General features: G+C 43.0%; 1 protein-coding gene and 1 long non-coding RNA gene across 4 annotated transcripts in view; one reads left to right on the forward strand and one right to left on the reverse strand.

Annotated features, from left to right (window-relative positions):
* Positions 1–16,645, forward strand: part of LOC138819385 (uncharacterized) — a 199,422-nt gene extending 182,777 nt beyond the window's left edge. For 2 of the 3 annotated variants that reach the window (XR_011369414.1, XR_011369415.1), the window contains one exon: positions 16,062–16,643. This is a non-coding gene — a long non-coding RNA (uncharacterized lncRNA). Of the gene's footprint in view, positions 1–16,061 lie in introns of all 3 variants that reach the window. The other variant, XR_011369413.1, reaches the window with a different exon arrangement.
* Positions 1–16,758, reverse strand: part of Ust (uronyl 2-sulfotransferase) — a 264,792-nt gene that overhangs the window by 7,929 nt on the left and 240,105 nt on the right. The window lies entirely within an intron of this gene.

The raw sequence follows: 16,758 nt of genomic DNA on the forward strand, positions 1-16,758 counted from the left end.
TCAGCCTCGACACAATTAGGCTTTTGAAAAATGAATACTGCTATCAATTTGCTTTCGGAAGCGAAGGAGCCCTGGGAGCTAAGTGCACACTGCTGCCGAAGGGGCGAGCCAGTGAGTGAATGTCTCACCCTGGCCATCCTTTGAACCTGGCAGGAATGGAGAGATACTTCAGGAAGCACATGGCTCTCATGTTCACGGAGGAATGTTTCCCATGGAGAGACAGATCTGGAGTGCTCTCCATGAAGGCAGGGGTGGTAAGCGGGCAGCTTCAAATCACACTGGCAATGTGTCATATAACTTAGTTATATGATGGTCTATTTCACATGGAAATCTGGATTTCTGGCTACAGAGCTTAGGATGATTGCTCCCTTGAGAAAGGCTGGTGCTTTCTAAGCAGCCTCAAACTCGAAATGCCAGTTATGGCTGGGCATGGTGCTGCATACCTGTAATCACAGCTATGTGGGAGGTGGTGGATCTCAGCCTGAGGCCAACCTCAGGCAAAAGTAGGAGACCCTGTCAGAGAAACTAAAATCAAAGGGATTAAGAGTGTGGCTCAAGTGTTGGTGTACTTGAGTAGCAAGTATGATATGGAGTTCAACCCCCAGAACTGCAAAAAAGGAAAGTGCCAGGGTGGGGGTGGGGGCATGAGGGAGGAAGAAAGAAAGAAAGAAAGAAAGAAAAAAAAAGAAAGACCATATGAAGAAAGAACACATGAAGAAAGAAATCTGAGTTTATGCTTCTGTTTTAAAGGCTTTGAAACTCTGTGTTCTATAAATCTGGGAAACAAATGCTTTATGTTGAATTTAAGGCACAATTTAGGCCTTCTTGCTTTGTCCCCTGTCATCTTCCTTTCTTTTTTCTGCAAATGATTAAATTGAATAAATTGTGCATCCAGCTCATCAGGAGTTCCGGTAGTGAAGGGGACACCACTGCCAGCACCACCATGAGGCGGCTGGAGGGAGGCTGCTCTGTGACACAGGCCTCCGCCGCCAGGCACGCAAGCCCAGCATGGCAGGGTCTCTGATCAAAACTGCCTATGGGTGGGACCCTGGCTTCCAAAGACACAGCTGTGAAGTGAGACCTCAGAAGCTGGTTCTGAGTCAGGCTCTTCACTCAAGGTGGAAGGAGACCAGGTCTGATTGGAATGAGACTTGAAATGAGGCATGGAGATTCCTCTCTGGACGAAGAGTTGCTGTGTACAGAACATTTCTTCAAAGTAGTCTCTGGTTTTGAACTGGGAAATGCTCAGAAAGCAGGGGTCAGGGAGAAACTGACCGGGGGACTTTTAATTTGAATAACAAAATAAAGGTTCTGGTTTTTTCTCTGCAGACAGGTCCACTCAGCCACAGTCAGGCGTGTGTGGGGACAAGTTCTTCCAGGTTCTGTGTCCTCTCTGAGGACGGGGTGGCGGAGGCCTAGAGAGTTGTGATAGTTATAACTATTGATCCCTTTTCATCTATCAACTCCAAATGACATACAAGTCTGTATCTGGTTAGCTAGTGCTAGTAGTGGAAAAAAAAAAAAAAAAGAAAATGAGAAGCTGGGTGTTGATGGTTCAGGGCAGCAATCCTGGCTACTCAGAAGGCTAAAACATGGGGCGAAGAGAACTCCAGCAGGAAAGTCTGAGAGGCTCTTATCTCCAATTAACAATCAAAAAGCCAGTAGTGGAGACATGGCTAAAGTGGTAGAGCATCAAACTTGAGTAAAAAAGCTCCAGGACAGTGCCCAGGCTCTGAGTTCAAGCCCCAGGACTGGCACACACACACACGCACACACACACACACACGCACGCGCACACACACACACACACACACACACACACACACACACACACACACACACACACACACACTGGGATAGCAACCCCGCCCCATGCTCTCTTGGATGGCTGCTCTTTTGCCAAGCCCCGCCTACTTCACAAGGTCCTCGCAGCAACCCATTTCAACTATGGGCACCAAGGGAGGGCACTAGACTGGCTAAGGCCAGTAAGTACAAGACTAGAAAGCAGGCTTTCTGACTCCAGGCTCGCTAGCACCTTGTTGCTATATCACAGGCTGTTAATTTCCCAATTGAGTGGAAATCTATAACCACTACTTCTCCTGGCACAGATGTGTATTCTGGCATCAAGGAGATTGTTCAGAAAGAAGGGCTCGAGTGTTCTAACTTGAGGGGAATGCTGTGGTGATCTGCTGAAAACCTGGCTGGCCAGCAAAAAAAATGGTTTCAGAATGAAAGGAGCTGTGTCTTTTGCAGTTTTAGCTCTCTGGTTGGCGTTCAGCTCCATGCCTGGTACATAATGACCCTCCATCAACATTGGTTGATTTGAAACCTACATTTTAAATCCATCTGTGTAAGACTGAATTAACTCAAAGGGCAACTTTGGGGGTTGACTCTACATGTCCTTTTTTTTTCCTCCTAAATTCTTTTCCTCGGTCGAAGGTCTTCCTTGGGCAAACTTTCCATTTTTGGAGATTTCTTGAGGCAAGGATGATAGGGAATGCTTGGCTCTCAGGCTGTTCTGGACAGGTAATAGTGTTTGCATTAGTTGAAGACCACTTTTATAGTGGCAGATCGCATTTGGACACATAGCAACGCTTAAGAAATGCCACAATAAGGGATGGTTGGGCCATAAATATGGATGCAAACAGACATGTCACTGCTTTCTTGCAGGGAATGAATTTGCACCAAGGTGTGTTATTTACTGCAGTCAACAGCTAGAGAAATCCAAGCACTTTGGGTTAAAAAGGTGTCTGTCTGATCTAATTTTGGGGCACTACTGCTATTCAGTGGATTGGACTTGCCAGAGTTTTCGATATTTTCAAATGTTTCTCCATTAGTGAAAGAAAAATGTTCTGTTTAGAAGTAAACCATTCATCTGATTGTACCACTTGCCTCTCGTGCCAAGGCTTTGCCATGGATATAATGCAAACATTTCTAGTGGCTTTTGAGTCGATCTTGACTACTTCCTGGCAGAAGATCTTGGAGCAGACCATAGGAAATATCGTGAGCAAGCTGAAGTCTTAGAATAGGAGCTACACATAGGAAGCCCTGGGGAACATATCCCTGCTCAGGACCATACCATCCCACACAGGATGCCTCTGTCCAGGGCACGCACACAGTCTCTGGTTTGCAAATGCCCAGGCTCTTCCCCAAAGCACTGTGAGGTTAAGTGTCAGCCTAGTTCATGTTCAAGACTATGACGTGGTGACACGTATGCCGGCTTAATGCAGGTCGAGGCCACCATTGGATTTGTTGCTCTACTGCCCAATTGCTGGGACATTTTGCAAAAGCTGAACTTTGCTCCCCTCCTCTGTGGCCCTGACATTAGATTTGGACTGGTTCATAACCTTCAGTCCTCTTAAGAAAGTCTCTTTAATATAAATAAAAAGGAAATCACAGACCTGTCTCTCCCAGCCTCCCCTCCCACCTCTCCTCATCTGTCAAACATACAGAATGGAAAAACGATGTTGCTCTGGGTCTGGGCCAGAACAAACAATCTGGAAATACTGTGTAAACCCAGCTGCTGCAGCGGAGACAGAGGCCTTGCTTTACGACCTTTGAGATGGTTAGCCATATGCAAAAGAACAGCCCTCGGCCCTGACTCACTCTGCATTATTCAGGCTGCACTCTGCATTATTCAGGCTGCACCGACCATGGCATTTCTTTCCTCCACTGATAGAAATGCACATCCCATGCTGACCAAGGACCCTCTTCCTGTCAAGCCATGTTTGTTTTAACTTGGTCTGGCAGAGATCATGTGATAGAAATAGATATGAGTTTCATAACAACCAGAGGCGGGACCAAATTTGACCACCATGAATGAATGAGTGAACGAATAAGCATCCTATTTAGCTTCATGTGGCTAATGGAGAAGCCCAGACGTTCTGAAGAAGTTCTCTGTCTGAAACTCTGATGGACTGGTGTCACCAGGTTCGATGACATGCAGCGCACAGGGAGAGGCACAGCTTCGTAGGTGATCCTGGGATGCAAGCAATGGTCAGGTGTGCTGGGACGGGAGCATTAGCCAGTAGGAGAGAGAGCACGGGGTTTGCCGTGCAGGGTCGGCGAGTGTTTGCAGCTCCTGTAGAGTCCTGCAGCACACTAGCCGCTCCTGAAACCGTGTGAACACGATGCTTGTCACAGATAGAGTAAACTCATTTCCTGAATTAGGCAGTGAGGCCACACAGTTCAAACGCATGAAATACAACGGCAGGCCAGCCGGCCTGCGGCAGCTGCCTGCGGACGGAAATGAATGTGTGTCACTTGTGCTCACACTGATGTGCGGGGCTGACAGGGCCAGCTTTGATGTGCCGGCCGGTGATCGATGGCATGTTAAGATCGGCTTCTTGGAGGTATGGCAATTAAGGGGGAAAAAAAGAACAAAAAGCATTTCATGGCTGCCTCCCAACTTAGGGCTGGTAAAGTAAACAGAGGGAAGGTTTTTTTTTTCTTCAGGTTTCTTTGGGAAGTAGAAATAGCTAAAAAAATAATAATTTGAGATCACTTTGAATTTCAAGGGAACCTTTGCTGTCTGTAGCCAAGTGAAAGTTCTAGAATTTTCTTTTTAGAAATGCCCAACATTTTTCTAGGCTGTTCCTTTGATGAAGGAGAAAGAAGGCTTTCTAATGGTCCCGCTTTGCTTTTGCAAGCAGAAATGCATGAAAAAGGAGCAGGCTGAGAAGCACTGGGCAGTGTGAGGTGTGTCACAAAGGCATGGGCCCCTTTGGGATGGAGCCCTGCTGGCCACTGGCCTTCGAGGGCCACAATGCATTGCAGAAACATCACATGGGTGGGTCCTTACCCCACTGAATCTGGAGGTGAGGGTGGCCTGCCGAAAGGAATTCTGGGTTCCTGCCTGCATGATTCAACTCCACACATTGTCCTAGAATCTGCCAGGATTACTGAGGGGCAGCAGAGGAAAGCATCAGTTCGGGAATTACTTTTTTTGGCCTGGGCTCTTTTTGCTCATTCATCCATGAACACTTAAGTAGATACAGAGCCCAAAGAACGATTCCAGTAAATATGAATGGGAGCCCCTAAAAACAACTCAGGTCACACCTTGAGAAGGAGAAGGAGATAATGAGAGGAGCCCGGGCCATCCGAAAATCCCTGCCTCACGGGGGACCAGGAGGCCCCTCCCCCGAATGGGTAGAAGGGGCTGATGGGAGCACATGCCTGTCTTTTGTCGGGCTGAGTGAACACGGGGCGCACTGGACACATTTGACGCACTATGAATCACCGTGGAGCCTGACATGTGGAGAGACTGGGTGAAGGGTGTGTGGTCTGCTGGTGGTGATGAGGGCCACCTGGTGAGGGGCTACACCAGCCTTCCACCGACATGCTGGAGTCCTGGTGCTTATACCCGCTTTCTCTGTCAGCCAGAACATGTATAAGCTTTGAGCCTTAACTGTCAAGAGGGTAATTTAAAACTTGAAATGTTTTCTTCTCTTTAAACTTGAAATGTTTTCTTCTCTTTATGATGTACATATATGAAAACTATGTAGGTAAATGTTTGTCTGTCTATACACATATATAGACATTTACATGTATATTTACCTGTATATAATGCATATATGGATATATACCTATATATACATGTATATAATACCTATCACATATATAAACATTTACATGTGTATAGATATACATGCATACATAGATGGTCAAGTTTTTGGAAAGCTTGGGAAAAAGACTAAGAAAATGACTTTTAATCAAACCATGATTATTAGTGCAGTAAGATATTTCTTTTTAGTCTTTTCCTAATATACATGCATATATATGAATTATAAATGTATTTATTAGATTGCTATTTAGTTTTATATTCATGCAACCTGATGGCAAGCATTGTTGAATATTATTAATTATTCTAAGTCATATTTCTCCGTGTTTTTTGGGGGGGGCTCACTTGGTTTCCTTGCTTTGCTGGCACTCTACCACTTGAGCCATGCTCCCAGCTTGACTTTTTGTTGATTGATTGGAGATGGAGTCTTGCAGAGTCTCCTGTCTCTGCTGGCTTCAAGCCTCAATCTTCTAAGATCAACCTCCTGAGCAGCGAGCATTATAGGCATGAGCTACCAGCACTTGGCCGCTGTGTACTCCATTTTATTGATGTCTGGTATCATATACCCAAACTGCTACCATTCATCACCAGGCTCAGTCTCTATGACTCTAAACAGGATGATGTCCACATTCTTGGGTATAAGTGATCAAGGGTATCTTTTGGCTTGTTTCTTTAAGATAAATACAACTTTAGATGCTGAATGGTGAGTTTTGTTTTTTTATTCTTTTTGTTGCTCTCGCTAAGACACCCTGTTCACTTTCTTTTGTCAGAGATCCAGAAATTTATCTACTGTAATTTCCCTCAATTTTAAGATATCTATTTAATGCCTTAACATTGAATGAAGCTATCATCTAGCTGGTGGCTCATGACTGTAATCTTAGCTACCCACGATGCTGAGATCTGAGGATTTCAGTTCAAAGCCAGCCCAGGTAGGAAAGTCTCTGAGACTCTTACTGTAATTAATCACCAGAAAACCAGAAGTGGCACTGTGGCTCAAGTGCTAGAGCATTCGCTTTGGGCCAAAGAGCTCAGGGACAGTTCCCAGGCCCAGAGTTCAAATCCTATGACTAACCAAAAAAAAAAAAAATGCACAGGGCCTTTTGAAAAATCTTTACATCCATCAGCTATGACAATAGAAAGAACAATAGCAGTGAAGTACAGTGGAACACGGCTGTTCAGAAACATTTTCTACACCAGAAATTCTTAGTAGATGGCACCACACATCAATCACAACAAAGGGATGAGATACTTGCTCTTTTGTACAAACTGTGAACTGCCTAGTGATATAGAGTTAACAAAAAATGTAGTTTGTTTTTTTAGGTAATGCTAACTATATTTTCTTAAACTATAGCCTTTTGCACTTTTTCTTTGTTTTAGTATTATATGATCACAATCACCATTTTGGATGAGTGACCCAATATTAAGTTCCAAACACCAGCAACCTAGATGTTCTCTCTGGAACACTAACCATGGTGAAATTTTGATAAGCCCTTCAAGGGCTATGCCTGTAGTAGCTGTTCGTGGAGGGCAAACATGTAGATAAGTGAGATATTTAACCTCTAGCCCAGACTTTTAGACGTTAGGTTCATGAGAGGTGCTACTCAAAACTAACCATTCCCGAGTCAGCAACGTGTGAAATGAAATTTCAGCCGTGCTGTCAATTCACCCAGGAGAGCTTGCAACCTCACTTTCAAGTTAAACTTACTTCATCTGGGCTAATTGTACCCCTGTAGGTAGCAGATCTTGGGGGATGTAAAGGAACAGCCCTATCTCCTCTTTCTCCTGCTGTTAGCTAAGATTTACAACTGCTTGCTCTCTATGACAGGGTATATATTTACAAGCCCATCCAAGTTGTGCTTTTAGAGAAATCTTCAGGAAGGAAGTACAATCTTTCTATCTGTTTGGGAGGCCCATCTGTTTACTTAAGCTAAGTCTGATTGCCAATTGAATGTCAGAAATGCCAGGTCCTTTTGAGCAGAAAGGCCTGCGTGCTGTAGCTATGTCTTTCATATAATGGCCAGTGTTTGACAAGAACATTTATCTACTGTAAAAATGTTACAGAGACAGTAAGATTGCAAATGTAATGTGGAAAGAAAATAAAAAATTCACCACATATATGTTTATTTACGTGCATGTACACACATACACATGCACACACACATATTTTTTGGGTGGTGTTGAGGATCTGTGTAGCTCAGAGCCTTGCACATGCTAGGCAAGTGATCTACCACTAAGCTATAGGCTCAGCCCTCTCACCATATATTTTTGAGTGGTTTTGTAGTAAAAACTTGTTTTAGTGATAGTGGGGTTTGAATTCACAGCCAGGTGATTGTGAGAGTCACTCCACCACTGGAGCCACTCTGTCAGCTCTGTTGCAGTATGTACTTATATCTGTGTTGGATTTGGACGTGTAACTCTGTTCTAATGAGGGGGAAAAAGCTCTTTCATTCTTCTGAATATAAAAAAGGAGAAAGGCAGTAGGTGAACAGCCAGCTAGAAATGGGAGAATTTCTGTAGTTGAATAATTATGGTCAATGGTAAGAGAAGCTGCAAAGTCTACGATGTTCATGGAAGGTTAGATTCTGAAGCAACACAAGCCCGAAGTTGTAGTAATACATGTCAGTCTTCCCTCACCAACCATCCAGCCAGTGCTGGAGGTGACACCCAGGGCTCACGTATGCCAGACAAGTATCTCCCACGGAGCCACACCTGAGTCCTAGCATTCTTAGATAAAATGGGGGGCAAAAGTGGATTAAAAAGAACAACTTACTCCCTCTGGGAAGACCATGCTACAGACTACAAGTAGCTAAGAAAAAAGTGTTAATGCTCTTTAAAAAATGCTTATAGACATCCTTAATCTCCAGGATGAGTTTCCTTTTTTGTGTGTGCATATGTATTATGACTGGGACTTGAACTCAGAGCATGAGTGCTATCCCTTAGTGTTTTGGCTAAATGGCTGGCACTCTAACACTTGAGCCACAGCACCACTTCTGGTGTTTGGGTGATTCACTGGAGATAAGAATCATAGACTTTCCCGCCTGGGTTGGCTTTGAGCCAGGATCCTCAGTTCTCATCCTCCTGAGTAGGTGGGATTATAAGCATAAGCCACTGGTGCCCAGCTTGGGTTCACGTTTGAAATGACTTTAAAGACAGTGGAGAAAGCAGGAATAATAAAGGACAAATTGAATGATATTCAAGGAATTCTTTGAAAAATCCACGCAAAGGATGGAAAAGTGAAGCTATTTGAGGGAGAAAATTCAGCAAGTGGAAAAGCTGTAACCCATTATACTTCGGTTTTATTGGGGCATGAAATGGAATTTCATGATGTTCTAAAAACAACAACTCAACTGCATAAAACAGAGTAAGTCAACTGGCTTTAAGTCTATACTATCCTTTTATCTCATTTTGATACAATAATAGAACATGTTTCATAACATTATAGTCTACTTTTACAAATCATGCATGGTTAAGGAAATATTTTAACAAATGAAATTGCTCCTACATTCCATCAAGACCATAGACATGTTGGTTGATTGATGACTTTCTAGTAACCTTTCCTGTCAAATGGCTTTTCCCCGTGATGTGATTTATTTACTTGGTCTCTACTGAGTGGACTTCCTGACTGGACCGTCTAAAATCCTTGTAACCTAAAAGTACAAGAGATTGAAGTCCTTCACCAACCCAAGAGATTTTGTGAGAGCCGTGAATTTTCTTGCAGATACACTGGGAGTTCTAGATTCAATGATAATGCTGATCCTTTCTCTTTGGAGGAGAGAGGGAAAAAGGTTGACAATTTCTGGCCCACTGAGAAACGTGACAGTGCAGAGCCTTTGCCAGCTTCATGGTGCCACCTCCCCTTCTCTCCAGTCTTTTCCTGCTCTGTTCTATTTAAAAATGTAATCTACTCTACGTTACCTTTTAAAACAGCAGAGTTCTTTATCAGATGTGCATGACATCATCAGCTTTTCCATTAGCTATTAGTGTTCATCATGGTCCCAGCATGTAAGATGCACAGTACTTTGATGTCAGGACAAGGCTAGTGTGTGTGCAGCCTCCTTTAGCAAGGACCTCAGGATATCATGGTGTGGATCATGCTATCAGCAGGGAGTGTGTCCTCACCAACTGACACACCATGCCCACCCCAACTACATTCAATGCAGTGTTATTTCAACAGTCACTACTTGGGTTTTATGTGTGATGATGAAAACAAAGACTGGGCTTCTTGGATAGAAGAAAGGGAATGAGGGGGAATGAGAGTTCTCTCTGGTTCTTCTTTGGGTAGGCTTAACCTCACCCTCCCCTTAGCCTAAGACATTTCAACTTTCTTCTTTCCTTTCTTTGCCTACAAAGTCCAAAGGACCAGAGAGGGAGTTAATTGTTGGGCCTAGTAGGGACAGAGCTCAAGAATAGGGCAGGAAATCACTTTTGCCCTCAAATTTTATTGATGGCCTAGTGAGATGGGACAGATGGCGGCATGGAGTCCCACATGGAGTCACCACCCTTGATGTACAAAGCCCATGATGGGCATCAATCTCTCAGAGTCACCAGAAGACCTGTTCTGCCAATCCTCACACAGCTGTTCTTAGTTCCAGGGTCAACTCTTCAGAATGGCACTAGACACAAGCTCCAATGCTTATACTTTTTTTTTGGCTGAGAGAATGCCTTGAAGGTTCAAGACTACCACGCCTCTGTGCATTCCTCCAACCCTTAAATCCCAGTTTTTGCTGAATTAGTGATCACAACACAGTTCTTTACACCCACTTAGAATATATATGAGGGAATAAGTTTTCAGTTCCAGAGGATACCGAGTTCACCTCCAGACTGGATAGATCACCTAATATATGGTGAATATAAGTGAAACCAGTTAATATTCAAACTTACACTTTATAGTAGCAGACAGCAAATAAGTCATTCTATCACTGTCATGTAAAATCCAGGTTACAAGAGCTTGGACTACATACACAAAGAAGAGCATGGGGGACATTAGAGGAATTCTTTTTTTTTTTTTTGGGTCCGGTCGTGGGGCCTGAACTCTGGGCCTGGGCGCTGTCCCTCAGCTCTTCAGCTCAAGGCTAGCGCTCTACCACTTGAGCCACAGCGCCACTTCCGGCTTTTTTCTTTTTGTTTATGTGGTGCTGAGGAATCGAACCCAGGGCCTCGAGCATGCAAGGCAAGCGCTCTACCACTGAGCCACCTTCCCAGCCCCCATTAGAGGAATTCTAACACTGAGCATGGGACGTTGATGAACTCATTCGTATACACAGCCTCTAGCATATCATCTCAATTCATGAGCAGCAGAGGGTTCTGTGAAAATATCTGAAGGTCAATAATACTTTTTAATGAACTAACAAGACCAAATCAATACTAATTTGATTTTACTAGTTGGTAAGCACATTTATTTCTGGTAGCCTATATATTTCACTGCATACTTTCTAAAGTAAATATTACTGATTATAAGTATTATTCACTATAAATTGAAAATTGAGTATATGTAGGATTTGTTTTTCTTTTTTCCTATCTCAGCAGTTAAAATGATACTAAAAACACTATTAAGCTACATGGGCTAACAGTTTTTGGGACTCCAACAGACATTTGAAGCAATGAAGATGAAAAAGGGTTTCCTATTTTTGCTTTACTATTTTAGAAAAATAAGCAGCTTTCCCCTGTTTATTTTCTTATATTCCATTTCTCGATTCATTACAAATCCTTATGAAAGCCAAAGTTGTGGACATGACAGACACAAATGGCTTTCCTGCTGACCAGACTGAGTTTCTGCACATACTTATGAGCACAGTCAATTTTAGTAATTCCAACTATTGAAGTCTCCCTTCCTCAAGAAAATGAACAAAATAACAAATTGAGAGTATCACTGCATAGTATCAAAACAGAATCGCTATGTTTTCTAGAAACATGAGGTTCTTAAGGAGGAAGCAGAATAGAATTTCCTAGAATTTCCTGCTTTTCAGTTAATTACCCCATTTCCCTTTGGTTTTCATGTTTTCCATTTTTTTCTCGTTACATAGCGGGGAAGCAGAGTGGTGAAGAACAGAAGTGTCACTCAGTTCTGGGTTCAAGTCCTGCCACTACTTGTTACCAGCTCAGTCACCCAGGTTATAAACCTTATCTTGACAGTTTCTTTGTCTGCAAGATGGATGTCACCATAGTAGCTAACTCAGAGAGTTGTTATTAGATTTAAATAAAATATACACATAATTTATGTTTAATAAAGGTTCCCTTGAATAAAAATTCCTAATGAGGGTGGAAATGGTCATAATCAAAGTGGATTTGTGTGTGTCAACTGTGATGATGATGATGATGAGGAAGAGGAGGAGGAGGAGGAGGAAGAGGAATGGGAGCTTATGAAAGATATTCTCATGAATAATTGCCTGGCAGTTACTATCACAAAGGATTCTATCAAACCATAGCTGCACACAAAGGTCGCCACAACCTTATATAACAAATACACCTGCCAGGATATCTGCTGAGTACTGTTGGCTCAACCCTTATCCTGTGGCCAGGATTATTGTTTCTTCATTGGACCTTGACAACCTTCCTTTTGCCTTCATCCCTTTGAATCTACTTGTAGGTAATGATGGGACATGAATTCCCATTGTAAATGTTCCTTTATCTCCAAATAAATACCATTATTCTTGCAAGAATCTCTCTAAATATGGTTTTAAGATTGATGCTCTAATAACAAGTATTAATTATCCTTTCTGAAATACCAGCATTGTACTGAGCCAGGAAAATGTGAGTCTTCTCAACTGAAATAGCTTTCCAGCCTCCATTCCATGGTAACTCAGTGGATGTTATTGATATTACAGAACTACCAACATCAAAACTTCTAGATGTTTTGCTCCTTCAAAACTTCAAGAACTGGGCCTGGGAAGTTGGTTCAATGGTAGAATGCTTGCCTTGCATGCAAGAGGCTCTGGGTTTGATTCCTCAACACCACATAAGCAGAAAAAAGCCAGAAGTGTGCTATGGCTCAAGTGATAGGGTGCTAGCCTTGAGCTGAAGACCTGAGGAACAGCGCCCAGGCCCAGAGTTCAGGCCCCATGACTGTAAAAAACAAAAAACAAGCAAACAAACAAAAAACAAAACTTCAAGAACTGGTGTCCAGTAAAAATAAAGATTCATGTCCTATACTATATTCATGGACATTTATAAAGAAACTTACATATTCATTAGCTTTGTACAAGTAACAAGTACTTTTTGTTTGCTAATACCATACAACTTAAATGATTGTGACACTCTCAAACATGTTAATAAGTCTAGAGGCACGAATCAGGTGGGAGAGCATCTGTATGGCAAGTGTGAAACTATGTGTTCAAATCCTAGTACTACCAAAAAATGTCAATAATATATTTGGATGTTTCACTGAATTTCTTCCCCGCAACTGTCCCATTTGGGAAGGCCTCTCTCTCCCTCTCTCTCTCTCTCTCTCTCTCTCTGTCTCTCTCTCTCTCTCTCTCTCTCTCTCTCTCTCTCTCTCTCTCTCTCTCTGTCTGTCTCTCTGTCTCTCTCTGTCTCCGTCTTTTGTCTGTGACAGACAAGTTTTCAAAAAACAATTCATGACTCCAATCATCTGAAACATTTACCAAAAAAGTAAAAAGGAACCAAATATCCCCATGCTGCTGATCACATATATGGTATATAACATGTGAGCACCGTTATATATTACAGACTGTGATAGACAATTTGCTCCAGGAAAGTTAGAATGAACTTGTGACTTTAAATGAGCATCATTATTCCACAATACTGTGAATTTCCGGAAATTAAGTAATCACTTAATCACAATAAAAAAAAAAAAAAAGAACCTTGGGGAAGGGAGGGAGGGAGGGGATCGTAGGGGGAAAACAATGGAGGGGGTAACAATGTTCAAGAGGAAGTGTACTCATTACCTCACTCATGTAACTGTAACCCTCTGTATAGTATCTTTACAATAAAATTTTAAAAAAAAGTAAAAAGGAAATAAAAAGTGAAATATTCCAAGACACGGACTCCCCCCCCCCCCCCCCGCCATCGCTATAACAGCTGATGTTTTAGGACTGAGAGAAGTAAATGGCAGACATATGGAGGGGGTCTCGGCCCAGTTACCTGGATGGTGTGATTTGGCCCAAACCCGCTCATTCCTGCTTTTCTCTGGCCTGGCATTTTATAAGGCAGGAGACCATGGAGGATCAATTTAAGATTGGGAGTCAAAAAAAAGAAAGTCAAGTCTATGCACGTTGGCCTTATTTTCTTTTCTAGAATGTTCACTGTTGCTTATAGCAGAGCTCCAAAAGCTACCACAGCTTGCTTGGCTTTCCTGTTCAGTTGCATGTCTTGTAGGCTTTGCCATTCTCTCCTCTTGGTTGTGCAAGGCCGCGTGAAATGAGGACTTCAGACAATTGCACCAGGGCTTTCCTGGCTGCTGAGTCCTACAGCGTGGAATCTGTATCCCACCGTGGAAGCTTCTAGTTTGTGCTGGCCTGGAGCTTTCACTCTTAGCATCAACCCTAAAACCCCTCACCTTCCCCAGGGCTGTCTGAGCCTTCGGATCCAATCCACAACTAAACTACTTGCCCAGTTAGCTGTTGCCCTGGTTTGAGATCTTTAACTCATGTTGGCGTGTGGGCCTTTACAGACATTTTGGACAGAGTGGAAAAGCTTTAGGAAGAGGTTTTAAATCGCCGGTCACATCCCGGTCCTTAGCAATGCCAGGAAAGACCCCGGCTCCCCTCAGCACCCCACTGGCTTACCTTTCCACTTTCAACATCTTTGTAAAATGAGTCATTTATCTAATAAAACTCAGAATTGATATTCATATTTACTAAGGAGGGTGTCTAATGGCTATGTCTCTTACGCATCCAAAGAAAAGTTTCTAGGTTTTAGTTCTTTGTCAGTTAATGCTGAAGGCAGTTTGAAAATACACTTTACTGGAAAACATCAACAAGACCTAAACGTGGCTCCTGAATCTCAGTGGTGTCTGCCCTCAGGATCTTCACTGGTCACCAGGAAAGGTAAACAGGCAAATGCCATTCCCACATTCCTTCAGGGTTGTGCTATGGAATGTGAGCGAGGTGGAGGGTAAGCTGGACTGTCTACACCTACCCGACCTAATAAATCACTGACCTCTAGATATCACAGCGCGAAGACTTTAGTAGGTGCCATCTGTAATCACCCAATTAAAAACAAATACAGGATGCATATTTAAGCCACGGTCCCTGACATGAAAATAGCGGCACTGTTCACATCTGGTTTGACTAAGCCATGATTGTGGCCTTTAATCTGGCCACTACAGTGACTTGTGGGAATGTGAGTGTGTCAGCCACAAGTGTGTCAGCTGCTGCAGAGTCAAGGCAATGTGTTCTCAGGCTAAGGACAGTTACATGCCTATGGAAAAGATCAGAGAGCTACTCTCCTGGAATTAAACCATGGGACCAGTGTGCCTGGTCACTAAAATAACCCAGTGTTCAGACTCGGAAAACCAAATCCTGCCTTCATGCTAGACTAGGGGAGGGAAAAAAATGAAGTGAAGTAAGCCAGACCCAGAGACACATAGGTTGCATGGTTCCCCTCATGTGTGGTAGCTAGAATGTGACTATAAATAAATCCACAAGGAAATATGCTGGACGGTAAGCAAGGGGTTACAAAGGAATTCACGAAGTATAATAGATTGTATGGAGAGCACACGTAACATCATTCTTTAAAAAGACTACGCCAAAGCCCAACAAAGTAAGTTCCAGGAAAAGGGTATGTGGAAGAGGGGAGGGTGGGGCCAAGGGGAGAGGAGTAGAAGAATGAATCGGGGAAATTAGTAGAATGCAGGCAGGAATTCACTGCACACACCACACAACTGAGAACTCTAAGGGAAGGGGTGGGCCGAAGGGGTGTGCATGAAGATGTTGAAGGGGTGACACAGATCAAGACGCATTGTGCACACGAGCTGCTTTGTGAAACGGGCAACAATTCAATATGTAACCTAAAATTAAGATAAATGAGGGAAGGGGTGGGTTGGGAGTGGGGGTGAGAACACTGAAAGGAGCGACGTTGATCAGGACGTGTTGTGTTCCTGCTCTGCTTCGACAAGGGGCAACCTTTGTGCACAACTACTTAAAGATAATAAAAGACATTCACAAAATGCCAAGAGTACTAAAGAACTAAATGCAGTCACAGCATTTTAGTATTTCAGTTCTAGAAAACAATACTTACTCTGTGTGTGTGTGTGTGTGTGTGTGTGTGTGTGTGTGTGTGTGTGTGTGTGTGTGTGTGTGTGTGTGTGTATCATTGTGGGTTTTTTTTAAGAGCCATTGTCTTACAGTTTGGCAGCCATGTTGGTGAACTCCAAAGGAAAGTTGCTGAACAGAGGTTAGGAATCTTTAGTGAGGGGAACCAGCAATGGGACAAGAAGTCGAACCCAGGATTGTACATGTAGATAGAACTCTGTACTGGCCCCTAGAGAATGGTGATGTGTCCTGACTCTGACTCTTCTTGCTCAACACTGTTGTGCATGCAGGGACTTACAGGGAGGAGAGAGGACAGACGTGCTGTGTGGAGGCTGGAGGTGTGACTTAAGTGGCAGACCAAAACCAAGCTGTGAGCAAAACCAAGCCAAGAGACAGTGGAAGGCCCTGATACCATCACGGAAAAAGGAGGACATCTGGAAAAAGCATCCCTGTAACTGTGGAATATTATAGAGCTGTTAAAATGAGAATACAATCACACGTGATGACAAATTTTAAAACAAGTGCTGTGGGATCCAGAAGGCGTAATTCTAATCTGACTGCTCAATTATTTTTGTAAACTTAATGCTTTTCAAAACTTAAAAGTCCTTCTTAATATAGAACCGCTAGGAATTTTTTAAAAAATCGCTAGTAATCCACCATCTAGATAATGACTAGTCTTATGAATGTAATGTACTAAGTTTAATCGTTTTCCCATGCTTACACGGGATTCAAATAAAATTGACATCACATTGCAAAAATGCTTTTTCTCTCCCACTTCATGTCACTTGCTATTTTACGTAACCGCCACCACCATTAAATGTTTGAAAGCAAACATCTGTGCGATGTTCATCACATTGATGTGTCAATCTGTTAGATGTACTCCCATTTTTCAAGCTACATTTGCCAGGTGTAGTGGTACCTTTGTGAGGCTGAGGTCAGCCTGGCTTACACAGCATGTCTCAGCCTTTGCCTTTCTCTTCTTTTCCT

This window comes from Dipodomys merriami, unplaced genomic scaffold (genome assembly GCF_024711535.1).
Source record: "Dipodomys merriami isolate MVZ:Mamm:240054 unplaced genomic scaffold, mDipMer1.0.p SCAF_8, whole genome shotgun sequence".
Classification (NCBI taxonomy): domain Eukaryota; kingdom Metazoa; phylum Chordata; class Mammalia; order Rodentia; family Heteromyidae; genus Dipodomys; species Dipodomys merriami.